General features: G+C 45.9%; 2 long non-coding RNA genes across 8 annotated transcripts in view; one reads left to right on the forward strand and one right to left on the reverse strand.

Moving 5' to 3' along the window:
* Positions 1 to 464: 464 nt before the first annotated feature.
* LOC142466461 (uncharacterized) overlaps positions 465 to 27847 on the forward strand; it is a 50168-nt gene continuing 22785 nt past the window's right edge. For 3 of the 7 annotated variants that reach the window (XR_012788159.1, XR_012788160.1, XR_012788156.1), the window contains exons 1-4: positions 465 to 918; positions 1165 to 1269; positions 1536 to 1712; positions 7165 to 7342. This is a non-coding gene — a long non-coding RNA (uncharacterized LOC142466461). The remainder of the gene's footprint in view (positions 919 to 1164; positions 1270 to 1535; positions 1713 to 7164; positions 7343 to 27847) is intronic. The other 4 variants (XR_012788157.1, XR_012788162.1, XR_012788161.1 and 1 more) reach the window with 4 other exon arrangements.
* Positions 14325 to 27847, reverse strand: part of LOC142466463 (uncharacterized) — a 46684-nt gene continuing 33161 nt past the window's right edge. Inside the window, exon 3 of the long non-coding RNA XR_012788163.1 lies at positions 14325 to 14488. This is a non-coding gene — a long non-coding RNA (uncharacterized LOC142466463). The remainder of the gene's footprint in view (positions 14489 to 27847) is intronic.

Consider the following 27847-nt stretch of genomic DNA (forward strand, 5'->3'; position numbering starts at 1 on the left):
TATATATATATATATATATGCAGTAACACATGCAGCAACATGCCTTGTATATACTCACATGCCAAGACACCAACACATACGTGGACAAACACAGCAGAATGACCACGGTTGCCTACAATGAAAGCACAACACACACACAAATACAAGAACACAAAGATGTGTTCGAACACGTCAAGAGACTAGTGAAAAAACACCAAGATCCATAGTACCCATGCAAACTCACCAACGCACGCATGTTTAGAACACAATACACACACACACGGATACACATGTCAGGGGTTATCTGTCTCCTATCACACTGCTGGGCTGACCATACATAGCAGGAGACCAGGCAAGCAATTGGGGAAGGCAGAGAGGCTGCAAGAGGAGATGTCTCTTTATTTGGCCTGGCTAAAAATAGCCCCAAAACTAGGAGAGAAAAAGGCCAAGTCGGGAACTTGCAGGACTAGTAGTCAATGGGCTGAAAGACGCAATGCTCCACACACCCTCCCAGCCTCGGTGCTCTGCAGCTGGCAGGTTATTTTTGCCATGGCTTACTAAATATGGTCAGGGAGGGAATGGCACGAGAAGAGGCCACTTGCTGGGCTGAGCATGCTTCAGATGCTTAGCTGGGTATATAAGCACTTGAAAGGTGGATTTCCTTTCTGATCACAGGGTTTTCGGATTTGCTCGCCCCCCTTTCCCGTTCTGTGCCTTCCACTTCTCCTGCCTACTCTCCCCAACATCTCTTGCACTTTCTTTACTTCTGGTTTATTCTGTCTTCCTCCCCACCCCCACCCACTTTTTTTTTTTTTTTTTTTTGCTTTGAACTGTCCGGTTTAACCTTTGGAGAGGAACAAATTAACACAGCATTGGTGCAGCCAGCACTAGGGTGCAGAAGTTTTTTTTGGAATTTGGGACGTGCTACTTACTGTACAAGTGAGTTTTGATATTTTTACAGGTTGTGTGACCAAAAGGGATTATTTAAAGGTTTTGCATCTTAAAGCCGCTTATCGCAGCAATCTGTAAATGTTCGCCACAAAGGTGGTAGAATGGGCCGTGTCCACCTTCTCGGCTCTCGGAAGCAAAATGAAGCTGAAAATGCAATGTGGCCACAAAGCAGAACTGTTTAATTTCTCTCTCTTGCAAAATGACCCCAGTGTATTTTAACCTCTGTTTTTCAAGGTGAGAATTGATTAACACTGCAATCTATGAATAAGCACAACCTTCAACAGGGCTGGGGCCTCTGGACACCCACTTCTTAGCAATGTCCTTTTGCATGGAGCTACAGTATGTATCTATGAATGCTGCCTCTATTTCAGGCACCTCTCAGTGCACCACTTCCCATCTTTCTCAAGATCCTTAGCCTCTCCATTCCATCCCTCATAGCACTCCATCCTCTGGGAGGATGCAGAAAGACTTGGGCTGTGTTGAGGTGCCTGCTACGAGGGTGAGGGGGGGTGGGGGGGGAGGGTAGAGAAGCAGATGAGGGGGTGGGGGGAAGCTGGTAATGTCTCTCTCTCTCTCTCTCAAAGTGTGGACTAATACCATTACAGGGCCTGTTCTCTTTCTCCCTTCCTGCATTAGAGATTGGCTCTGGGAGAGGGGAAGGCGGTTGCAGCATAATATTACCTTGTGATTCTGTGACCCTCCTCTATGCATCCCTAACTCTCAAAAGCTGATTCAGCTAGTGCTCTGGTGACTCCACTGCTGCAACAGACTCTTCTAACAGGGTATGTGTCTCTCTCTCTCTCTCTCTCTCCCTCCCTTTGCTCTATGCTGTTCTCTCTTCCTCTGGCTTCACCAGCTCAGCTTGATTTTAATGCTGCCTAATGCTAACACAGGGTTTACCTGCTCCATCCAAACTTGCCTGGTGACTCTGAGCAGCTCTCATCCTAAGTGGATGCATGTGTGGGTTTTGTACCTGGGGGTGCATTAAAATGTTTCTTTTTGTGCTTTGGTACAGAAAGAAATTCCCCATTGCAGAATTCTGCAGAGCCAGCAATGAACTGGGTGCTGCCACCTTACAACTTTGACATGCAATCAGTTGGGGAGGTTAATGCTTTCAGTGCTGACAGGGGGCCTCCTTTCTTCCTGCAGCAGTGAAGGGGTTAGCGTGAGCTTTATTATGATAGGGGATATTGTACATGAGCCGGAGAAAAAATGTGTGTTTGTTTAATTAGCCAGGAACATCATTGTATGAAAATACATACAACCCCATAGTAGCGGACGCAGCATGCTTATTCTGACATTTGGTTAATAATAAATGACTGTGTTTGTTGCATTATACATGTGACTATTAGCCTTCATTACATGCCGTGATATATGTGGATATTTTCTGCAAACATTATAAATCCATACCATGCAATGCTAAAACATTGCAATTGCAGTATGTTGTGAGTACCTGGTGACCAATAGAATATCCCATCTGTATGCTACAGTATTATGTATATCTATTTGCATAAACTCAACGTATATGTGTGTGCCTGCGTGTGTTTGTGTATTTGGCTATATATATATATATGATTTTGTGTGAACGGTATCGTGTATATATATATACAAATATATATATATATACATGATACCGTTCACACAAAATCAGCAGACTGCACTCAGGTTAAGCAATTTAATTGATGTATAATGGAGAAAAGAGAAAGTGAGAGAGCAAGAAAGAAAGTCAGAGAGGAGAGGAAGTGAGATGTAAAAGTGAATGATAAACCATTCATTATGTCTGTTTAGACTTCTTGAAAAGAAACCCATGAATATGGTTATTGCTATATCTGCATAGAACTAGTTGCATGTTCAATTTCACACTTTAGAGCCACTCAGGGCCCTGTATCTGACTATGGAGGGAGACAGGTTCCAGTTACTTTATCCACTGACAGGCGGAGGTCTTCCTAAATGTCACCACAATTTGCTGCTATGTATGTATGATTGTCGGGCTCATTAGGATTCAAAGACACTAGTTAAATTCAAGAGACTATCGGTGATATTGAATGGGCTATCCCTTGCACATTACAAACATGATCTGACAACTCGGTAATAGACATCTAAGTCATTGTGTGTTTCCAGATATCTGTTAGAGACTATTTGAGAGCACTGCAAACTGCGAGGTTTGTTTGCAGGTCTCTTAAGTGAAGGTGTTCCAAAAAGTAACAGAGCAGGGGGGTGATGTCCGCTTCCAATTCATCTTCTTTTGAGATGCCTCAGCAACATTGTGTGTGTGACCCTTTCGTACATATGGTCATCGTAAATGTTTCTTTGCACCAGCCACCCAAATTGAAGAGGGCTGCATGTGGCAGATTGCAGAGAATCCTTCCCATCAATTTGAGTCGGCTGTCTTTCATAAATATTATCATTATTAATACACTGCAGGGCTACATAGTATACAGGAAGAGGAGAAGCAGAAATGCAGGAAACACTGATACACGGGCACCCCCTGCTTTAACATGTAACATATAAGTAATATTACGGGACATAAAGACACTGCAACAGTATATATAGTTATGGCAAAGGACGACAGAGAGGTCGCGTGAGGATTTTCTGTAAGGGCGTGACATGCTGAAGTTTTTACACCGTTGCAGTGCTTCATACAATGGAAACTTGCGGTTGGGGGCAGAGATTTAAGTAATGTTTGACTTAAAATAGTAACATTATTTGATTGAATTGACAAGGTTTTTTTTACCCCTGCAATGGACTATGTAGTATCTTGCCTGAAATGATCCCCAGTTATCTCCCTATCCTTGCAGTCCCTCATATCCCAGCCTTCGTGCACCTCATCTGTAAAAAGCCACAGGGGATGTAAGATTCCTCTTCACTGCAACATGCTCCCCCCCCCTGCCTAAAGCCCAGCTCCCCCCCTGCCTAAAGCCCAGCTCCCCCCCCCTGCCTAAAGCCCAGCTCCCACCCTGCCTAAAGCCCAGCTCCCACCCTGCCTAAAGCCCAGCTCCCCCCCCCTGCCTAAAGCGCAGCTCCCACCCTGCCTAAAGCCCAGCTCCCCCCCCTGCCTAAAGCCCAGCTCCCCCCCCCCTGCCTAAAGCCCAGCTCTCACCCTGCCTAAAGCCCAGCTCCCACCCTGCCTAAAGCCAAGCTCCCACCCTGCCTAAAGCCCAGCTCCCCCCCTGCCTAAAGCGCAGCTCCCACCCTGCCTAAAGCCCAGCTCCCCCCCAGCCTAAAGCGCAACTCCCACCCTGCCTAAAGCCAAGCTCCCCCCCCGCCTAAAGCCCAGCTCCCACCCTGCCTAAAGCCCAGCTCCCACCCTGCCTAAACCCCAGCTCCCACTCTGCCTAAACCCCAGCTCCCACTCTGCCTAAAGCCCAGCTCCTACCCTGCCTAAAGCCCAGGTCTCACCCTGCTTAAAGCCCAGCTCCCACCCTGCCTAAAGCGCAGGTCCCACCCTGCTTAAAGCGCAGCTCCCACCCTGCCTAAAGCCCAGCTCCCCCCTGCTTAAAGCCCAGCTCCCACCCTACCTAAGGCCCAGCTCCCCCCCTGCCTAAAGCCCAGCTTCGATGCTGCCTAAAGCCCAGCTCCCACCCTGCCTAAAGCCCATCTCCCATCCTGCCTCAAGCCCATCTCCCATCCTGCCTCAAGCCCATCTCCCACCCTGCCTAAAGCTCCGCTCCCACCCTACCTAAAGCCCAGCTCCCACCCTACCTAAAGCAGTCAGTGAAATGATCCAGTGGATGCGGGAAGCAGAGCTTGTGATATAATGTCTAAATCCTTTTATTCTACATGGAGTAACATTGTATAGAAATGGAATTCACTAACAATTCCCAATCTTTACCGTCCCACTATATAAAGAATCACCTAACATAGCGGAAATTGGGCAGGTAAATACCCTTCAATATATTTTAGTCTAGCAAAAAAGTCTCCCCAACTATTTAAGTGCTTACTCACTATATAATCCTAGCCCAAGAAAATAAAACAGCTAGAAATGAAATACAAACAAATTCAATGATGAAGTTTCAGGGCAGAGAGGGTACACGATTTTCATAAACCTCACAAAAAGATGTGGTAATATATGTTATATTTAACCTTGAAAACCAGGGGGACAAGTTGCAAGTGTTGGAGAGTTGGAGGAGATCAGGAGGAGATCAGGAGAAGATCAGGAGAAGATCAGGAGAGCAGGGCCTGTTTAATATTTCTTGCGGTTATTACACATACGGGGTCACTTAAACATCACTGCCTAGAACGACTAAATTTTACTATAACACGGTGTAAACGTGGACTGATATCTCAGACTATTTAACTGCACATCCTCATCCCAACATTAGCTGCACCTAAAGTTTAACATTTTTCCTGTTTTCTTGCTGCAAAGCAAATGCACTGCCTGCCGTCCCAGCCATGAAGTGTTTAATATATTAGGCTAAAACGCCCTTTACCTGGTCCCAGCAGCTCACCGAGAGCAGATGAACCTGGTTTCCTGTGGTGTGATGAATGCGGTGCGCAGTGAGGGATTCATACCCCACAGGCGGCATTGTGACATCATTGTGCACGCAGAATCCAAGGATTTGGATACCCTCATAGCATGGAAAACTGTTTCTCATCGTTCAATTCAAACTCCTGTAGCAATATATAGCGTGGTTAACAGAAATAGGATTTATTTTGTTACAGCAGGGGGTGGCTAACTCCAATCCTCAAGGGCCACCAACAGGTCAGGTTTTCAGGATATCCCTGCTTCAGCACATGTTGGCTCAATCAGTGGCTCAGTCATAATGAGTGATCCACTGATTGAGCCACGTGTGCTGAAGCAGGAATATCATGAAAACCTGACCTGTTGGTGGCCCTTGAGAACTGTAGTTGGCCGCCCCTGAGTTACAGTCTAAGAATAACTCAGATACAAAATAAACATCATTTGCAGCTGATATTAATTCTATGTAACTCAATTTTTGTCCAGCTTTAGGCACCTGCCGCGAGAAAGCCATACAACGCCATACAAGGCGTCATATTTTTGCCAAGCTAATCTCCCTTTTTTTCTTAATTTTGTGTTTCATTGCATTTTCAAATGGAGTTACGGGACAGAAATGAACCAGGGGTTGGGGGGTATGGGGTACAGTTCCAGTAGATCAGTATCACGTTAGCGGGTGCAATTGGTCACGTAATTCACATACTGTATAGCAGTTTATCGTGTCCCTTTTTTAATTCGTGTCTCCTGAATGTGACACAGGTAATCCCCATACATAAAAACCAAGCAGGTGAAATCTATGGGGTCGATTGTATCAAGTCTAGCGTAGTGCAAGCCTGAAGCAAAAAGTTGCACCATACAGTATGTATCGGAGAAAATCCTATATCTTTAATTAAGACTTTTCCTTCGGTACATACGGTCTGTATTTTGTGTCCCAATTGTACAACTTTTGCTTGATACCTAAGCTCCCAATTAACCCCCATATCTGTGTAGCTGCAAGACTCAGGCATTGGTCATATAAAAATAATGACACCCTGTGGGTTACGGTTTCACGCTCCCCATGCGATCTTCTGGGATGACAGATATTAATAAAGATAAAGCTCAGGGAGGCAATCCAGCCAAATAATTGAATCATACTTTTCCTTGTCATTAGAAAATGCATCAGATTGTTGTCTCAATTAGCGCGGCTTTTCCTGGAGACTTACGAGGCTTCTCCCGCAGCAACGGGGTTAAAAATAAATGCTCTGCTTGTTACAGTCATTTTACATAAACCCTCTTTAAAGGGTTTATTAAAGGGCCGTGACAAAAGCAGCAAAATTCATTAACACTAAAGGAGCCGTCCCCCATTTGCCTGTAAATTGGTATTGATCGGCGCAGCTGTGTGTGTGTGTAACGGGGATGGGAGGAGGGTTGTAGGGGGACGGTGGAATGAGGCAGGTAAGTTCACCAGCTGAGCATACCATTACAGCAATGCTGAGTGAGCAGGAAACGCCACGGTGACCTCTTGCTTTGCCAGATGACTAAATCCAGCTCATAATGGTCTTCTATTCAGTCTGATCATCATTTTCAGTAGTGGCACTCACTCTACATTGTTAGGGGAGCTTTAAAGCTCAGAGTAGTGAACAGACAGCAAGCCAGAGAGAGAGAGAGAGAAAGAGAGAGAGAAAGAGGGGGGAGACAAAGAGAGACAGATTGGTGTAAAGTAGTGAGACACACAGACTTCCAAGCATGGCCTTTACCTGTCGCTCCTCCTGGCTACGCTCATTTATCTTTCATTTCAGACGCCTGCTCATGTAATAATAATGTCCCTGTTTGGAGAAATAATGGACAAACGTAATGCCATTTCACATAAAAAGAAATAAATCAGAGCAGAGGGCACAGCCTTTGTCTGTAGCGCGGTGAGAGGCACTTGGTCTGAAGCACCGGCCAGCAGCGGAGCATCGTCTCTGGACCCTAGAGGTAAGGATTCTCCTTCTATTCTCTTCCTAATTCTGTGTTTGTTTGCTGCTCATCCTGCCTGTCTGCTCCCCATGCTTAGCTCTCCCCCCCCCCGCCCCTCCTGTTGCCAGCCATCCACCTGACACTCCGTTTAAGTTGAGAGCGTACAATTTGGTTTCAGGGCTGTGAACCTTTACAACCTCCCCTGTATAACACAGAGCTTCCCAATCTTCTTTGCAAGGAGATCTTCCAACGCCTTGGCTATCCGTGACCTGCTGCACGTTGCACAGCAACACAGATATTAGATATACCCCATGGCTTTGTATCACAGAGCTAATTCTAGCTAGTTCCTTGTGGTTATCCGGCCAGGGCATAATACTGTTTAGTATCCGCCTCATTTTATTTATTCCTGTTTTGCTAATTTTCATGACACACCTGGCCTGGAATCATTAGACAATCACACACGCAGGCGAGCTGGCTGCTGAGTTGGTGACAATCACATTATTTGGCGTCTGGGATTTTGCTGAAGGGTGCCTATGAGGCAGTGCCCTTGATGCACAGTTTCGGACACATTTTGCCGCATAGAACTGCTTTGTGAACGAGCGGCATCCAAGCCCAATGCCCCCTTTGCGTTCATTATATACGAACAGTTTTCAGAATTTCTGAACTAATAAATTGTATCACAACAACTGGGTGAAGAAGAGGGTGCAAAGGGTATAACGTATTTGTGATATTATTCGATATTAAAATGAATCCTGTATTCCTTGCAGGTCAGGGATCCCAGTCATATGACAAATTATAAGCATCAATATTTTATATTAAAAATAACAAAATAAGACTGTTGGGAATTAAGTAATTAACACCTTACTACTCAACTCCGTACTGTTGAGCGTACACCAACACCAATTCGGTTTGGGGGAAATAACCTCACAGTTGAGGCACTGGCCTCTGAAGTGGTACGTCTCAGTGTGAGCCCGATTGCAAGCTCTTTGGTAAAGTTCCTTTATCTCAGGAGTGGACTTTATACTGTAGAATATCGGGCCTGTTATGTATTGTGCCTGCACTGCTGTATTCTTATGTACAAAACTGTATATGTGTATACAACTAAACTATGTATCCGTTCACAACCTTGTGTACAAAAAACATCTATTTGCAATATGTCCACCATGCCAAAGGATATGCCCACCTGCAAGGAATACACCCCTGCCAGTGGCCTGCAATGTGTTACTGCCCCCCCTGGCAGTAGTGGGGGGGGGGGGGGAGGGGGCGGGAGAGGTTACGTTATGACAATATCAGAGCTGATATGTAGGATCATTTCCGTATGTCTGCATTATAAACTTTTCACTTTCTTAGAAGTGGCAGATTGATATATAAAGATGAGGAATAAAGGGAATTATTAACCCCCTATCCAATAATCTCTGCCCCATTGGAATTATAGCAGCACATATTTCCTACATAGTGCATATTCCCTGCCAGAATTCATACTGTACAGTTCTAGGAAGCCACATTTTGGAAGATCACTGGCTGATTTGTGGAGGATGATTTAGGCTGCTTCAGATTGAACTGAATTCTCCGCCCTTGGGGCTCCTGTAACCACCCTTTTCCAGCGCTTCTTTCTTCCCCTCAACACAGCTCCGGACCTGCAGAACGCGCAGACCCTGTTTGGGAGACATACTTCTTTATAGCTCCATATGAAACTGCCACTGCTATGGAATGTAAAGAAGTATGTATCTCAGGTGGGGATTTTGCTGCACTGGGATTAAAGGGCACCGTTCTGTTAGAGACATTAAAACCTTCCAACACTGGTTTTGAACTCAACTTGTAGCAGTGTTGTGTGTGACTGTGACTTCGCACTGCTGGTGGGTTTGAAACATATTGCTTCAGGCCTTGTGTGCTTGGTTTATTGAAATGCAATCTGTTGATTTAGCAACTCTGCTCAACGCTCATGTAAATTTCCACCTTCTGCCAGTGGTAATGTGCTGGAATCCTCTATTGCTGATCTAACCAGTCCGGGACAGAGAGGTGCATTGCAGGAGTTGGGAGATCAGTGCAGCCTTTATTTAATGAAATGAAGATGCAGGTTCCAGGTGCAAACTGGTCCTTCCCCAGACATGCCTGTAAAGCTTTAGAAACGTTGTGTTGCATCTCTGCATCTTCAATACCGTAAACAAATGCTTCACTGAAGCGGCAGCTTGCGCCAATGATGGCAATATAACCCCTTTAGTGCCGAACAGAATCCGGTGTGCGTTGCAAAGTGCTGCAGGCGCTTTGTGCAATTGAAATATTGATCAATGAAAACATGAATGTCAGCATCATTTAACCCTTTTATAGCGGGGATGGACTGCAGTGACCCCTATACATTTAGCAGCATGTGTAGGAGTCATTCTATAGCCGTTAGAGACCTTTACAAGTCGTTCAAATGAACACTGGTAAAGATTGTGGCGATCCCAGCTTAGCAAATCACCATGAGTCACTTGACCTGTTCACAGTCGGATGCTTCTTAACACCCTGTAGCTCCATCCGGCAGTGAAAGGGTCAAAAAAAAAAATAAGTTCGGGGGTTAGAATAGACAGAGAGAATTATATATTTTTTTAAACAGAAAACCCTGACCTAGCAGACTGGGAGAAGAGTCAATTGATGATCTTGTGCTAGTGTGTGTATTGTTGTACCACTTTGACTGTGTCAGCAGGTGGAACTGCTCATCAAGGCATTAAATATTCAAAGAGCTGACTGCGGCAGGACCGGTGAGAGAGAGACCACACCAGGAAAACGCGTCCAAATTCAGGGTCTTTCCACCCAGCGTGTTTCTGTGTTTTTAATACTCTTTCCCCTTCTTTTGCAGAGCGGCAGCTTTTTATTGGGGGGGGGTTTGAAAGCGAGCGGGACTGGCGTTTCCGGTAGGTTAGGCGGGTGTTTATGATCCCCGAGACCTATTAAATGGAAATCTCATTTTTTTTTTTAACCATTCTAAACCCGAGGTATAAAATAAAGGGGAGCGCCTTCGCTGGATTTTTTGGGGTCTTATCTCGATTGGTTTTGATTTGAACTTTTTCATAAAGTTTGCACATTTTGTTGTTCGTGATCTCGAAACGTTCTTCCTTGTTCCCTAATAATAATAAAATAAAAAATATACGCCAGATCCGAGGATGAGTCTTTCTCCAGATTCGTCCAGATTCAAAGGTTTGTTCTGGAGTTTGTCTCAAACGTCTGGACAGGCTTAAAGGTTTGGATTTCGAACCCGCAAACCTGCCCATCCTTCGTTTAACGTGTCATTAATGGAGATGGAATTGCTCCAGAGTGCAGTTATTTGGGGCAAAAGTGCCAGCCTTTCTTTTTTCATATTCTTATCTGTCGGGAGTTTTTTTCTACACCAAGTATAATGATATAATTATATGATAATGTATCTTTATTCCCTGATTCTTCCCTGAGCGGTAAAGTAGGAGTAGAGTGTAGGGTACAAATCTTTTTGGGATAAAGAAGTTGATACTGCTGTGTGTGACCGATATCCTTTAGAGATGATATGGGGAAGGGTATATATCCCTGTCATCTGTGAAGCAGAGGAAGAGGGAGTGACGTATGTGTCCCTGAAGTCTGTGTATTAGATGGGGTGAGAGGTGTGTCCCCGCCGTGTCTGTGTATTAGGACAGGGGTGTGCATGATTTTCCAGGGGGGGGGTGCGGCAGTTGTAGAGTCCCCGCGTTTTCCACCAAGGCATGTAAATTAAATGCCGGGGGACAGCACGAGGCCTCTGTAACTTGTCCTACCTGGTCTTTGGCGGCGCGTCGCCATGGTAACCCAGCATCAAATGACGCGGCGCGGTCGCGTTGCCATGGCAACATGATGTCACATGACCCCCGTGGCGTAATTTGACGCCAGAGCCGAGCAGGGGGTGGGGGGCACGAGCAGAGGAGGAGAGCAGGCAGGGGGGTGCAGGGGGAAAACTTTGTGCACCCCTGTATTAGGAAGTAAGAGGTATGTGTCCCTGATGTCTGTGTATTAGGTGGAGGTGAGAGGCATGTGTTCCTGATGTCTGTGTATTAGGAGGGGGTGACAGGTATGTGTCCCTGATGTTTCTGTATTAGGAGGGGGTGAGAGGTGCGTGTCCCTGATGTCTGTGTATTAGGAGGGGGTGAGAGGTGCGTGTCCCTGATGTCTCTGTATTAGGAGGGGGTGACAGGTATGTGTCCCTAATGTCTGTGTATTAGGAGGGGGTGAGAGGTGCGTGTCCCTGATGTTTCTGTATTAGGAGGGGGTGAGAGGTGCGTGTCCCTGATGTCTGTGTATTAGGAGGGGGTGACAGGTATGTGTCCCTGATGTTTCTGTATTAGGAGGGGGTGAGAGGTGCGTGTCCCTGATGTCTGTGTATTAGGAGGGGGTGACAGGTATGTGTCCCTGATGTCTGTGTATTAGGAGGGGGCGAGAGGTTTGTGTCCCTGATGTCTGTGTATTAGGAAGAGGTGAGAGGTACGTGTCCCTGATGTTTCTGTATTAGAAGGGAGTGACAGGTATGTGTCCCTGATGTCTGTGTATTAGGGGGGGGGGGTGAGAGGTTTGTGTCCCTGATGTTTCTGTATTAGGAGGAGGTGAGAGGTATGTGGCCCTGGTGTTTCTGTATTAGCAGGGAGTGACAGGTATGCGTCCCTGATGTCTGTGTATTAGGAGGAGGTGAGAGGTATGCGTCCCTGATGTCTGTGTATTAGGAGGAGGTGAGAGGTATGCGTCCCTGATGTCTGTGTATTAGGAGGAGGTGAGAGGTATGTGTCCCTGATGTTTCTGTATTAGGAGGAGGTGAGAGGTATGTGTCCCTGATGTTTCTGTATTAGGAGGACGTGAGGGGTCTGTGTTCCTGATGTCTCTGTATTAGGAGGAGGTGAGAGGTATGTGTCCCTGATGTTTGTGTATTAGGAGGAGGTGAGAGGTATGTGTCCCTTATGTTTCTGTATAAGGAGGGGGTGAGAGGTACATGTCCCTGATGTTTCTGTATTAGGAGGGGGTGAGAGGTATGTGTCCCTGATGTTTCTGTATTAGGAGGGGGTGAGAGGTGCGTGTCCCTGATGTCTCTGTATTAGGAGGGGGTGAGAGGTATGTGTCCCTGATGTCTCTGTATTAGGAGGGGGTGAGAGGTACGTGTCCCTGATGTCTCTGTATTAGGAGGGGGGTGACAGGTATGTGCCCCTGATGTTTCTGTGACAGATAATGAGACGAGTGACCATGACATCAATGCTACATATAAATGATGTCACCTACCCCAAAAAGTAGTTGGCCTGGGGAGAGAAGGCTGCTCTCGGCTTAACGATCAAAGGAGACTTTCTCAATTTCCTCTCCAAGCCAAGGGCAGAGCAATGCGCTGCAGCACCCTCCAGCATGAATGGGGTTAATAACTTAAGATGAAATCCAACCAGTTTGGACACAACTAATGTAAGTAAGGATATAGAACTGCAGTGTGCAGGTCTCTAGGAACAGAGACTCAATCCATAATGTTACAAGCATTGTGTAAACTATATGCTACTTAATCTCACTTTATAAGGCGGCTTGGCTGCAGCTGTGGTTGGTTTTGTATCATTATAGGCAGTGTTCGACAAACCTATACATTTGCTCGCCCCGGGCGAGTGGATTTAACCCCCGGGCGAGTAAATATTGGCTCAAGCAGCACACGTTTGGTACTAGGTGGCGAGTAGATTTTTTTGTGTGGCGAGTAGATTTTTTTGGTGATTTGTCAACCACTGATTATAGGGACTGGTTCAATGTAGCAATTAGCTACGGAAGACATTACTTGATGGACAAATATATTACATTGTTTCAATTCCTGCCTCTTATGGGGGGTTATTTATTACACTGCGGTAGTGCCAATCGGGGAACCTTTGCCCGGTCTGCCCTGTTGCTGTTCAGTTAATCACCCGCTTGGTCTCACTTTCCTCTTCCTTTTTACTATCAGTTGAAGCAGCGATCTGCGCTTCCCTGATCCATGGTCCCCCAACCTCTGGAGACCCCCTAATTTGCGGATCGACCAGCAGGCATGTCCACTGAGCAGAAATACTTGCACGGTGGACACAAAAATGGCCGCTGGGTCAGGGCTTGTTCCGGCGGACGGTAGAAAGTGAACAATGGCGCTGTGACTTTCTATTCACGACCCCGTGGCCACATTTGTAGTATTGTACAAAACCAGAAGGAAAAAAAAACTATGAATAACGTGGGAGCTGGGAGGTCCTTAAAGGTCGGGTGACCACGGGTCAGCTCTGGGGAAAGGGAACATCCCGCTTCCGGGTCAGCTCTGGGGAAAGGGGGGGGAGGGAACATCCCGCTTCCGGGTCAGCTCTGGGGAAAGGGGGGGGGAGGGGGAGGGAACATCCCGCTTCCGGGTCAGCTCTGGGGAAAGGGGGGGGAGGGAACATCCCGCTTCCAGGTCAGCTCTGGGGAAAGGGGGGGGAGGGAACATCCCGCTTCCGGGTCAGTTCTGGGGAAAGGGGGGGGAGGGAACATCCCGCTTCCGGGTCAGCTCTGGGGAAAGGGGGGGGAGGGAACATCCCGCTTCCAGGTCAGCTCTGGGGAAAGGGGGGGGAGGGAACATCCCGCTTCCGGGTCAGCTCTGGGGAAAGGGGGGGGAGGGAACATCCCGCTTCCAGGTCAGCTCTGGGGAAAGGGGGGGGGAGGGAACATCCCGCTTCCGGGTCAGCTCTGGGGAAAGGGGGGGGGGGGGGGAACATCCCGCTTCCGGGTCAGCTCTGGGGAAAGGGGGGGGAGGGAACATCCCGCTTCTGGGTCAGCTCTGGGGAAAGGGGGGGGAGGGAACATCCCGCTTCCAGGTCAGCTCTGGGGAAAGGGGGGGGGGGGGGGGGGAACATCCCGCTTCCGGGTCAGCTCTGGGGAAGGGGGGGGGGAGGGAACATCCCGCTTCTGGGTCAGCTCTGGGGAAGGGGGGGGGGGGAAACATCCCGCTTCCGGTAAGCAAAATGTAAAATATATATATTGTTTTCTGCGGCGGAAAAACGGTGATACCCGAGTGTTACCGGTATTCCAGATCTCAACCACGCCATTGTTTGGTGTACCGATCATGTGGTCGAAGGGAAGGCACCTTGCCCCAAGGTACATGAACGGAAGTGGAGGTTATTTCATATCCGTTCCCATCGTGTTCCCCGCTTCATTGGAGTAGGTAACGGCGATCTCCACCTGAAATAAACAAGCATTCCTAGCATGACGTGCCCTGTATCTCATAGGGCCCCTACAGTGTCGGCCATCATGGCATTCAGGGCACGTCTGGGGGCACTCATAGGGTTAAATCCCGGAGTCTGAGCCATTGCCAGACAGAAGCCTGATGCAGGCGCCAAAAAAGGGTATGGTTAATCACGGCATGTTCTGTGGCATCCTCTATTCCTGATACATAACCCTCAGGCTGCGCTTATGGCGACGCGACGTCAGGCTGCGGTCGCTGGAAAAATCAAATTGAGATGACTTCCAGCGATCGCGACCAAGCCGTCGCTCCGTCGCGTCGCGCTTACTATAAGCGCACGCACCGGCGGCAATGCACTTGTTCTGACGCGATGTCGCCGGCGCTATAAGCGAGGCTTTGGATGTCAGTCTGTAACAAAGGGGTGGGCAACTCCAGTCCTCAAGGGCCACCAACAGGTCAGGTTTTCAGGATATCCCTGCTTCAGCACAGGTGTTGCAGTCAAAGATTGGGCCACTGATTGGGCTACCTGTGCTGAAGCAGGGATATCCTGAACACCTGACCTGTTGGTGGCCCTTGAGGACTGGAGTTGCCCACCCCTGCTGTAACAGATGGTGCGCCTCTCATCTTTGGTAATATTGTAACACTATATCGTCCTTTTAGAATCTAGAGCAATTTGTTTAAATGAGGTTTATATCAAAACGTGATGGAAGCAAATGCATCCGAGCTGGTGGCAGGAGCGTGCAGTGGGGAGGTCAGGGAGCGTGCAGTGGGGAGGTCAGGGAGCGTGCAGTGGGGAGGTCAGGGAGCGTGCAGTGGGGAGGTCAGGGAGCGTGCAGTGGGGAGGTCAGGGAGCGTGCAGTGGGGAGGTCGGGGAGCGTACAGTGGGGAGGTCGGGGAGCGGGCAGTGGGGAGGTCAGGGAGCGTGCAGTGGGGAGGTCAGGGAGCGTGCAGTGGGGAGGTCGGGGAGCGTGCAGTGGGGAGGTCGGGGAGCGGGCAGTGGGGAGGTCGGGGAGCGGGCAGTGGGGAGGTCGGGGAGCGTGCAGTGGGGAGGTCGGGGAGCGTGCAGTGGGGAGGTCGGGGAGCGTGCAGTGGGGAGGTCGGGGAGCGTGCAGTGGGGAGGTCGGGGAGCGGGCAGTGGGGAGGCCGGGGAGCGGGCAGTGGGGAGGTCGGGGAGCGTGCAGTGGGGAGGTCGGGGAGCGTGCAGTGGGGAGGTCGGGGAGCGTGCAGTGGGGAGGTCGGGAACTTGCTGCTGCTGCTGCTGCTGCCTGTTGCATTTGTATGGACAGAGCCCCCTACACAGAGCATCTCAGAGAATCAACAGGAAGGGTGTGAAAGCAGCTGAGTTTAGAAAAGATAATACTGCATTACAAGCTGTGTCACAGTTACTTTGCCAGACAGTGGGGGGGGGTCTCAACATATCGTTTAATTCAGGTGAATTTTCCTTTGTACTGAGCTCCCCCTGTTAGAAAATATTTGTTTTATGAAAATCTAATTAATTAAATCTTATCGCTGCCTCATCAGACTATCGCTAACAAACCTGCACGACCGATCCCAGGCAGTATGGTGTCCTGAGCTAGTGGAGGGAACACGCGCTTAATAAGGCCCCAAACTGCTCCCTCCGTGTGTGCAGGCAGCATGGGGGGGGATAAAACTGTCACTCACTGTGAGAGCTTCCAAAGTCACGCCCCACAATGCATTGCTGCTGTGGATACAAAGCATTGTGGGGAGTGACTTTGGAAGCTCCTGCTGTAAGTGACAGGTATACCGCCCACGCTAAGGTGCAGTTTGGGGCCTTACTAAGTGCGCTGCCCCCGCACGGGCTCAGGACCCCGCTATACTGCCGGGGATCCGCCAGTACAGATTTGTTTTGCTGAAGCGCTTGGAGACCCCTTACGCACCCCCTGTTGGGAATCACTGCTCTGGTGTTTTATCCAATACACTACTTCCCTGTCTCTTGATTGTCCCATTTCAATGTTTCAGAGAAACCACTAACGCCATTCACAGATAAAACCGGGCCATGTTTATTAAGCAGTGCTATACGTGCCGTGATGGAAGACACCCGTCAGCCTATGTAAAGGAAGGTGTCTCCTGATGCGAGAAGGTGTTTCATGAATTAGCACCATTTAGTAAATATGCCCAATATGTTTCACGTAAAGCAAAATACATCACTTTACTGGATCATATTTAGGATAGCTTAATTCATGATGTTTTCCCACCCTAATAACTATCCACAATTTAATGGCATCGATTCTGTTGTGCACAAAGTATACAAACACCACCACCGTTTTAGTGTCAGTGACCCTGTATTTGTATATGATAGGGGAGCACTACATAGGTTAGTTTCCCTGAGTTTAACGGGAATCCACAAAGATAATTGTATGCAAAACCACAGGCCGTTAGTGATCTCATTTAGCACAGGCGTAACGCCATGTCAAGTTGGCACTGCCTGGCGTTGGCTTCAAATAACATGGCGTCACGCCTGTCTTACCCCAAGGCGGCGTTACTCCCATCAGGTCCCTGAATACATGTTTAATTAAAATAAAAAAAGAGAAGACCGGGGAAGGCAGAACCCTGTAAAAAAACAGTATGATCGTTAAATCAGACCTAACTGCGGCCTTACACTTATCCAGACCCGTTAACATAGGGATGCGCAAATTCCTTGAGCTGCGTCCCCCTGCCTGGCAGCCGCAAGGACTTGGCGTCAAATGACGTTGCGGGTCATGTGACGTCACGTGACCCCACGTGTTGCCATGGTGACGCGTCGTCGAAGACCCGGCAGAGAGCGGGTAAGGGAGTTACGGAGGCCTCGCGCCTCTCCCGGCATTTACTTTAAATGCCGTGGGGAATTGCGCGGCGCCTCTGTATGTAACCGCCGCGCCGCTCCTAGAAATTCTTGCACCCCCCAGTTTGCGCACCCCTGCTCTAACAGACCTGTGTCAGGGCGTGGATGGGAGTAACGCCACGTTTAGCGCTGACCCAACTAACGTAACGTTAAATCCCTGCAGTAACTATAACAGAGCGCTGGGGATCTGCGCTGTTAGAGGGAACGCCTCTTGTATATCATTAGGACGAGCGCCATTATAGAAACTAGTGAAGGAGATAAGGATTTCCACGATGGCTAGTGAAGCAGATAAGGATTTCCCACGATGGCTAGTGAATGAGATAAGGATTTCCCACGATGGCTAGTGAAGGAGATAAGGATTTCCCACAATGGCTAGTGAAGGAGATAAGGATTTCCCACAATGGCTAGTGAAGGAGATAAGGATTTCCCACAATGCCCTAGTGAAGGAGATAAGGATTTCCCACAATGCCCTAGTGAAGGAGATAAGGATTTCCCACAATGCCCTAGTGAAGGAGATAAGGATTTCCCACGATGGCTAGTGAAGGAGATAAGGATTTCCCACAATGGCTAGTGAAGGAGATAAGGATTTCCCACAATGCCCTAGTGAAGGAGATAAGGATTTCCCATAATGGCTAGTGAAGGAGATAAGGATTTCCCACAATGGCTAGTGAAGGAGATAAGGATTTCCCACAATGCCCTAGTGAAGGAGATAAGGATTTCCCACAAGGGCTAGTGAAGGAGATAAGGATTTCCCACAATGGCTAGTGAAGGAGATAAGGATTTCCCACAATGGCTAGTGGAGGAGATAAGGATTTCCCACAATGCCCTAGTGAAGGAGATAAGGATTTCCCACAATGACTAGTGAATGAAATAAGGATTTCCCATAATGGCTAGTGAAGGAGATAAGGATTTCCCACAATGCCCTAGTGAAGGAGATAAGGATTTCCCACAATGGCTAGTGAAAGAGATAAGGATTTCCCACAATGCCATAGTGAAGGAGATAAGGATTTCCCACAATGGCTAGTGAAGGAGATAAGGATTTCCCACAATGGCTAGTGAAGGAGATAAGGATTTCCCACGATGGCTAGTGAAAGAGATAAGGATTTCCCACAATGCCCTAGTGAAGGAGATAAGGATTTCCCACGATGGCTAGTGAAAGAGATAAGGATTTCCCACAATGCCCTAGTGAAGGAGATAAGGATTTCCCACAATGCCCTAGTGAAGGAGATAAGGATTTCCCACAACTGACAGTTACCAAGACTAATACACACATTCTTTATGCTTAACATTTACAATATTTGTTTCCCTTTTTAATGACTGTTTCAGCCATGTCGTTCTCATGGGATTGTTCCGAGCTCAAACCCTCGGACTGAGCGACAGGGATGTTTTCTGCCCAAATTCCCCATTGACATCAATAGGGAATTTCGGGCGATAACGGTGCAATCCGCCGCTTTGGCGGGTACAGAACAAGCCCCTTAGTCCGACTACACTTCTGAAACAAGAGAGGACTAATGGTAAACAGTCAGACTTCCACGTGTTGCTAGTGTACGTAATGCACATACTCCCATCCAGCCATGATGAGAGACACCTCACTCCGCCATGTTTCCTTCTGGTGCGTGTACCTGTTCTGAGTATACACGGAATACGCAATGATATTGGCCTTGGCTCTGTACACAGGATTACTTCTTGGCTTTTGTTTCCATTTTTGAAAAGTGTTATGAATGAAAGGTGCGTACAATTTATATATCATAGAAACGGGGGTCCTGCTATCGCAGTGTGTGTTACTGTTGTATTTTATTGCTTTTTGCTTTGATGTTTGTACTTCTTTGGATTAAGTTGATGTGTTATCAGTACATGATAATTACACTTATCTTGCACATTCCATTATGTGCTAAGAAAGTCAAACAGTCCTGTAGACCTACCAACTTATTTCCCTTTTGGCAATGAAAGGGTAAACTATACCGCCTTCTGAATAAAATGATCAGTCTATAAGTCATTGAATTGTAATATTATTACGCTTATCAAGAGCAATATAAAGTGTTTGAGTTTTTCAAAGCTTGTGCTAGTAGCGGCAGAGACATTGAAGAGGGCTGTACCAGCCATCTCATTTAAAACTGTTGAAGTAACATGATGTTGTTTTGAAGAGCAAATAGCTATTAAGCATGATTACACTGACCTACAGGATGGGTTATTTAAGATAGTGAAGTCGATAAAAGTTAGTATGCGATGGAGCTGTATAATTTTGTCTTATATAAATGCCCTAAATTAAAACACACAAAAAAAGCGCCATGGGAATCTTTTTGAACGCCGGACAAGGCGGTTGGCTGGAAGGAATCTATGATTTAATTATTATTATTTTTTCTCTTTTGGCTGAGGTACGGGAGACAAGGGGGAAGCATTAATGAATTGCTTCGTTCTAGAATAAATTGAAAGTGTGTTATTCGCAGATCATCCAATCAAAAAAAAAAAAAAAAAGAAGAAGAAAGAAATTGTGCTGACTCAGCCTTGGAAACCCGCACGTCTGATTGCAGGAAAAATCCTCAGTGCTGCAGTGCAGTCTGTGACTGGCTAACAAGCAGCTGAAGTCCAATGGGTTCCATTGTGAGCCTGGAATACTGCAGGGTGCACGGGGTGTTAGGCCTAGGATGTTAAGAACTGTTTGGCTCACAGGAGCTGCAACCACATTTTTGTAACTTGGAGGGAAAATTGCAGGGCAGGCTGGAGTAGGCATCTCGCTGTGGTGATCAAACAAATATGGGGCATTAAAAGATTATTAAACAGTATGGATTTTAGGCGTAGGGTACTCTGTAAAGAAATTCCCCCCCCGTAAATAAAGGGTATCCCCCAAAGTAGATGCTAGTGGCTGCACGAGTGCCTGTTTAACGGCATCTGAACTGAGAACATGGTGCTTGTCCTGACTGTGACCTTGATGTTTGTCTGTGACAGCACAATGACCTTGATGTGGTCTGTGACAGCACAATGCAAGGTTTCTGTGCTGTGCGGAATCAGGCAGCTTCAACCCAATTGAAGAAGGATGGGATGCGGAACATAAACAGTATAGGCTCAGCCAATTCTCATTGAGATCTTCTACCAAAATTCAGATTTATACAATGCTGCACTTCCAGGTCTTAATTGGCAATGACAGTTGGACAATCTTCGTCCGAGTCTGTCTATAACAATCTATATCCTGTGTGCCTTTATTATTCTGTTGTGTGTGTGTGGTATGGCATACACTGGCAGCTCTATAGAAAAACACATTTGTGTTGGAGTCATCAATTACTCATAAGACAATGAATTCCCGCAACCACGCTGATAAGCTCTGTTATTCGTAGCAGAACAATGTGCAGCATTAGCAACATGCAGAGCAATGTATGGCTGTGGGACACGTTGCAAAGTCTGCAACAAGCAGTGTAATATTGATCTGTAATCAACAGAAAAATGTGCATTTGTAAATTCAGAGACATCTCAGTAAGAGGAAGCACGAGGATTATTATTATAATAGCCAGTTATAGATTGCTGCCTGCAACCTGCAATCATTCATAAACCGTCCAGTACTCAGAGGCGGTGAGGTTACACACCGCTGTTCTTTTGGTTCTGGATGTTTCATTTCAGCATTGGTTTTTTCTAGAAACCCCGGTGGAAATGGGATTTTAGACATTGAAAGCAGCAGATCTAATTTTTACGTTGAAATAGTAAAACTGTTGCTTTAAAGTAGCAGTTCCATAGTATATCGGAGAGGAAATAAAGTAAATGCAATTAATACTGTTATATCTTCTTTGAAGCTTATGTCCAATAGCTTTCCAAATTGCAACCCAAAATACCTGTGTGCAGAAGTTAACAGATGGGAAAAAATGGCAACGCTTCTAATGACCCAATCATGTTAAAAAAAAAAAAACCAGTATAACGTTAATAGTTAACAATGGCCACATTTTAATGCATCCTGTGAATATTATTTCCCATTTTAATGTGTCTCTTGAGTAAATAAGCAGCAGGAGGGTATCATGGCACAATGAGTTAAATTGTTGGGATGAACAGAAAAAAAAAAGAAACCTAATTTGCAAAATAAAAAACTGTTTTATTTTTGGCCAGAGTAAAGAGAACGGCTGCTTTCACATATGTGCATTAGCAAGCTCATCATTCATGCTACCGAGAGGCTGGCCTGAAACTCCATGCATGCCAGTACGGCATACACATCCAGTACGCATCCAGCGATCTGGGTAAATACATCTTACTCCCAGAGTTTATCTACATCGCCATTTGCTCCAATTATAACTAATTGGACACATATTGCATTTTCATGGCATCTCATTTTCTATTGATTTTAACGGGGAGGCTGGTGTTTTGCCATGTAAAGCAGTATTTAGAAGCCGTGGCTGTTTGGAAATGCTGAGTGTACTACACTGCGGGATTATGTAGTCAGCAGATGTTTTAAAACCTATTTAATTGTTGCTCTGTTTAAAAAAAAAAAAAAAAAAAAAAAACCTGCACTGTGTTAAGAACAAGCCTATTTCCCATGTCATGGAAGGGATTAAGGGGTGCATGTTTACGCATATATTCATGGGGGGTCGTTTACCATGTACCTGGACGGCATGCAACACCAAACAGACAATGTTTTATTCAATGTTCAGCTTTATCGTGTTCCCATAATAAAGGAATTACCTTAATGAATAATGCTATTGCATCGTAAAAGTAACACCCTGAAACTATTAGGCACATGCATCAAATGCCGGGACAGACTATTGCCCTTGTCCTGGGGTTACCTCCCATTCAAGTCAGCGAGAGTTAACACCGGAATGGGTTGTATAAACCATACCGGCGCTTGATGCGTGTGCATCTATGTGTTTCAATTTTATCATTTGCCACAAAGTGCATTGTTTGGTTCTGGAGCAATTTCCCCCAAACACAACGGGGGTGGGGAGACACTGGCAGGCAAATATCATGTTTCGGAGAAATTAATAATGACATTATGCTGAAAAGCAAGTAACCAAATCAATGGCCTGCATACATATAACAGAAGCTCAATGTGTACCTTAGCCTTGAATTATGTCTGCATTGTCAAAACGCTAGGGCCTTTATTCTCTTTATCATATTTCCTGTGCGCAATGATTAAATAATCCCTTCGCCACCTGGATTGATAATGTAACTGGTAAAGATTAGGGCAGAGACACAATAGGAGTAAGTGTAAGCACATTAAGGATATCATTGCATGTTAGAGACGGAAGGAAGTGCACTTCTTGCGTGGTTGGTATAGCAATGTTTGTTAGGCTAATGAATATGGGGTTTTAATGAATACTTGGAGAGAATGACAGACAAGATGTTACATTTTTGGCCTCAGTACTAGGAGTGAATGGATTTACATCAGGGGTGGGCAACTCCAGTCCTCAAGGCAAGGGCCACCAACAGGTCAGGTTTTCATGATATCCCTGCTTCAGTACAGGTGGCTCAATCAGTGGCTCAGTTGTTGACCGAGCCGCCTGTGCTGAAGCAGGGATATCCTGAAACCCTGACCTGTTGGTGGCCCATGAGGACTGTAGTTGCTCACCCCTGGGTTACATCTTGCTGCTTAAGTCCATCTACGTCACAACAAGTGATGGTGCTGGCCACATTAGCAGATCGTTGTCATGGATTGTAGGTGATTTATGCGGTCTTCATTTTTAGGGCTGGTGGTCCATGGGAGGTACAGATAAATCCATGGAGGAGGAGCAGTTGTTGGTGGAGTAAAAGAAACAAGAAGTAGTCTAATTTGTATTTGGGTTTCTATGCTTGTTCGAAATATTACTCTGGACATTGTAAAAGTCGTGCTGTACATTTTGTCATTGCAACTTGAGTAACTGGGAGAGGCCTTGTGTGCTTGCATGGCATGCTTAGTATGGGTGCCTCGCTAGAGATGAAGAAGTTCTGCCCGCACCGTTGATCGTCCAAGAAGAACCTTCGGCTGCTCCCCACAAGACTGAATGCTTTGCTAAAGCTGGTAAAATGGAACCAAATCAACTGTTCAATGGGTTTGGTCCCCTTCAACCAGCTGCAGCTGTGCATTGATCACTCTGACGCGACTGAGGGGTAAAAGGAAGCACTTACTCCGCCAACCAACCGGCAACATCAAAGACAAACAGCCACTGGGCTGCCGTCGATAATGAAATGATGATGACTGACATCTTAAGATCCATCACCCGCCGCTGCTTTAATCTGGGGGGTTGAGCTTGAAACATTAAGTGCTTGCCGGTCAATTCTGTGTAAGTGAGACTCCAGAAGATTAATAATCTCAATATTCCTTTCGTATTGATCTCAGAAGGCTGGAGGATTGGGGGAGGGGAGGGTGGCTGCAGGGAGATCTCTGTGCTGCACTGGCGAAGAGTAGAGAAATGTTGCATGTACTGTATTCTGTAAGCCTGTGTCACATGGTGCAGTTACAGAGATAACTTTAGTTCACACGGGATTCAAAAAAGCAGCCTTTTTTTGTCTTATTTTTTTTTTAGTTTTATAGGATTGAACAATAAAACCCACCTCTTTATATATTAAACATTGGCATTCTTCAGTTTTTTGCTTGGTTGCCTGCTTCTTTTTTTTTTTAAGTCTCTTTGTAAACCTACCGCAATTGTATAAATGGGCTTATTTAATATTTACTTTGTCACCGTGTACAGCCGCCCTGGGTTACAATAAGTGACCGGAACAGGGGTTTAATATTTTAAAATAGCCCAGCAGCGCTTGACCACTTTATCGTCATTACGTAGCGCTTCACGTAGCCAATCACGATAAAAGTTGTCAGAGCTGCTCTTTTGACATGTTGGCTTCCAAAGAGTAATGAGATAAAATGACTTAGTTTCTAGTCTTACAACTATTTGCTTGTTTTCTTTCTTCAGTCATTCCTTGGAAGTTCATGTTTAAAACAATGGCGTGTTGCTCCAGCACAGGGAGGGTTAAGGGGCATAACATCATCGTTATCTGTGAAAACAATGAGTGACACCGCGCATCTGGCGTAGTCTCTGTTTCTCCTTCTCCATGACCTTCTCCTCCCTAAGATGTGTCCCAACGGCATCTAATGAGCATTGACATTATGGTAATGTCTTAAAGGCAATCAGTGGGTTTCTCGTGTAATAAAGATTGCTGGGAAAAGTTAGCCAGCTGTCATCTTTCCCTCACTTTATTGTAAATCCATAGAACAAACACACACTACAAATGGGCCCATTGAGCAGAAAGACGGACGCTCACTTGAGTAATATTAATTTCTGGAGGGTCTTGCAATCGCCAGTTCTTCAGAATGGAAAATAATGTGGTGGTGCTTTGGGCTGGTCTAGATGGCAGTGTAACAACCCAAAAAGTTGAAGTACATCATGGTCCCACCCAAAGGAGTAGCAGGTGCTGAGTAAATGTGGGAATGTCGGGGGTGGGGGTGGTGAAGATGTTGAGTGCTAAAATATTTGTTCAATTTATTTGATGCTTTTTTTGTTAGCAAAAACAGAACATGAATTTTGGCTTAAAACATTGGCAGTTAGGCACAAGTAAAACGTCACAGGGGTGTTTATAGGCCTCATTCACTGACTAAACCATTGTAACATTAACTTTATTAGCATTGCCATGCACTAGACTTCTACAAGGGTTGGTTGAGTAGTAGGTAATCGTTAATTCTCACAGATTCAAAAAACATTGTAATGCTTTTAATTGCTAGCTGATGTTTTTAGCTGTATGAATAAAAGACACATATGCACATACACTGCCTGTGGGTTTGGTACAGATTATGGCAACTTTAACCACACCATCTTTAAAATACTGTAATATGCAGGTGACAGTATTCTTATGTTAGGGGACAGACACAGGTCCCATCGTCAGATGCACACCGAACCCTGCTCTGCCGGAGAGACAGTTCCATGATGCTGCACTGACAGCAAGACAGTGCCCAGCAAAATCACACGCCCAACCTTGCTATCTCAAAATACTGCATGTTAATAAGCTCATCTACGTAACTAAACAATCCAATAAGCAGAGCAAGACAACACTGGTGATATCTGCTCAACCTCAGGAAGTAATACGTAGGTGTACTAGGGGAAATAATGAGCCAACGTAACAATACTCCCAACAAAGACGTAGGGAAGAGAGAAAGCCCCCAATTATATGCACACTAAACCTATACTCCACCAATCCATTAGTATAACTGTTAGAAATCCATTTATTGTATTAAAATGTATGAATGAGAACTTATATCAAGACAATTGAATGAGAGTATGTTGTAAGATTTAGAATTCATATCTAAGCCAAAAGCGGTGAATTCCAGTTAAGGTTTAATGCAGAACAGATGTTGGAGGTTGGCTTAGCTATCCCATCTCAAGGCCTAGTCTGAATCCTAACACGAAAACGTATTTCTTCGGAACCCACGAGGGGGCGGAGTTAGCGACAATAAATACAGTTGTACTCTGATCAACTCCCTCTCTTTGCAAGACCCCTCTCTGCAAGAAACATCAGCAGCACGTGAGACAAGGGTTTCTTTGTCTTTGATCTATCATTACCACCTGAGCACATGTTATCATCATTGATTGAACTTTGATCTGTAAGTAATGCTATAAGAATAAACCATAACTTTGTCGACTGTTTTAAATTCTAACCATTATACACTATTTCCTTACTAGGGGTTTGCTTATGGTAAACATTATACTCTTATAGGTCTCCCCCATATTTAGGGGTATATGCTAATACAGGGGTGGCCAACTCCAGTCCCCAAGGGCCACCAACAGGTCAGGTTTTCAGGAGCACAGGTGGCTCGGTCAGAACTGAGCCACCTGTGCTGAAGCAGGGATATCTATAAAACCTGACCTGTTGGTGGCCATTGAGGACTGGGGTTGGCCATTCCTGTACTAATAGATTGGTGGACATATGCAAGAATAGGTTTAGTGTGCCTCTATAATTGGGGACTTACTCTCTTCCCTACGTCTTTGTTGGGAGTCGTGTTAGGTATAAACAGAGCAATGCTGTGATCACTGTGCAGAAGAAAACATTTTCTTACCAACTGTTCTCAATAAACCAGGGCCTCAACAGGACAAATGTCTGGGACTAACATGAGTCTTTTACCTGCCACTTGCTGCCACTAATGAACTGATCTGTGCTTTACATGAATTGGCGTATTTCACTGCCTGTTACAAATGTACAGTGCTGGGCAGGTTGCCATACACACTGTTAAGCATACGCTTATCTTAATTTATAAAGCGCCGTCTATGTACACAGTGCTTCACAGCAGTAATACACGTGACATAATAATATCACACGTAATGGGAATAAGCGCTTGAGACATAAAAGTAACATTAGGGAAAGGAAAAAATATTAAATGTATATGTTAATCTGCATATTGATAAAAAGCTGCTATGCATATGCCACCAACATATTATGTATTTATGTATAAAAATGTGTTACCAGGAAGTAATACAGTGAGAGTTACCTCTCGTTTTCAGGTATGTCCTGGGCACAGAGTTATGGTGACAAAGACTTGGTTTCGTTAAGTGACCAGGGTTATACATGATATACAAGACATTGCATGAACAGTTGAACATATTTGATCTTTTAGGCGCATTGCTGGTATATGTTGCACTCTATCTTTTGTGATGAATCATATTTTGCAACGTGTTACTGGCCCCCAGCGAGGAAGATGCTGTAGAATGCAGTTTGAAACATGTTGCCTTTGTTTTCCATGCAACGTCTCCCTTGCTGTCCCTGAATTGTAATGTGCATGTGAGTGATTTGCATCTCTGATTTATTTATGGGCTGCCACTGATGTCTCTGTCAGAGGTCACCAGCTGTAAAATCACAAGTCTATTAAAATGTGGCTAAAATCTCAAAAATAGAACCAAGAGATCCATGATAATTCTACCTTGTTCCTCTCTCCTCCCCCTGCCTCCCCTTGTAATCTGCATGCTACTGTTTCATCCCCAAGGGAAGCGTACTATATGTCAACACCACCGTTAATAAATCCTAGGTAATGATAATTAAGTTACTTAAGAAAATGTCAAATGGGGGCGCGGGGGGGAAGCTGAAGGCATCATAATTAAAGGCAGTCAATGCAAATTAATTGGAGTGATTCAATGTCCAGGTGCCGAGCTGAGAAGCAGCACATCTGGAATGGGCGTAAAATCCTGCTGATGTTTGCGGAGGGTCAAACAAGGAGGGACATAGTGCATTTTACAAACGTTCTGTCACTGTGGCTGCCCAAGTCTGATAGCAAACTTCTGAAACACACAGTATTCCCTCCTGTTCCTCATAGAGCAGAGACCTTGATTACTGCAGCAACGCCACCTACCCGCCCACAGTGGAAACGGTAAAGGTGCTCTAACTCCCAGGAATAACTGGAGTTTGGAGAGAGCAGCAAAGTAATCAGCGCACAGAGCAGAGTAAGTCTCCACAGTCCAGGACGATATAGGTATGCCCTTCTGGTTCCTGGACGATATAGGTATGCCCTTCTGGTTCCTGGACGATATAGGTATGCCCTTCTGGTTCCTGGACGATATAGGTATGCCCTTCTGGTTCCTGGACGAGA

The sequence above is a fragment of the Ascaphus truei genome, chromosome 15, assembly GCF_040206685.1.
Source record: "Ascaphus truei isolate aAscTru1 chromosome 15, aAscTru1.hap1, whole genome shotgun sequence".
Lineage (NCBI taxonomy): Eukaryota > Metazoa > Chordata > Amphibia > Anura > Ascaphidae > Ascaphus > Ascaphus truei.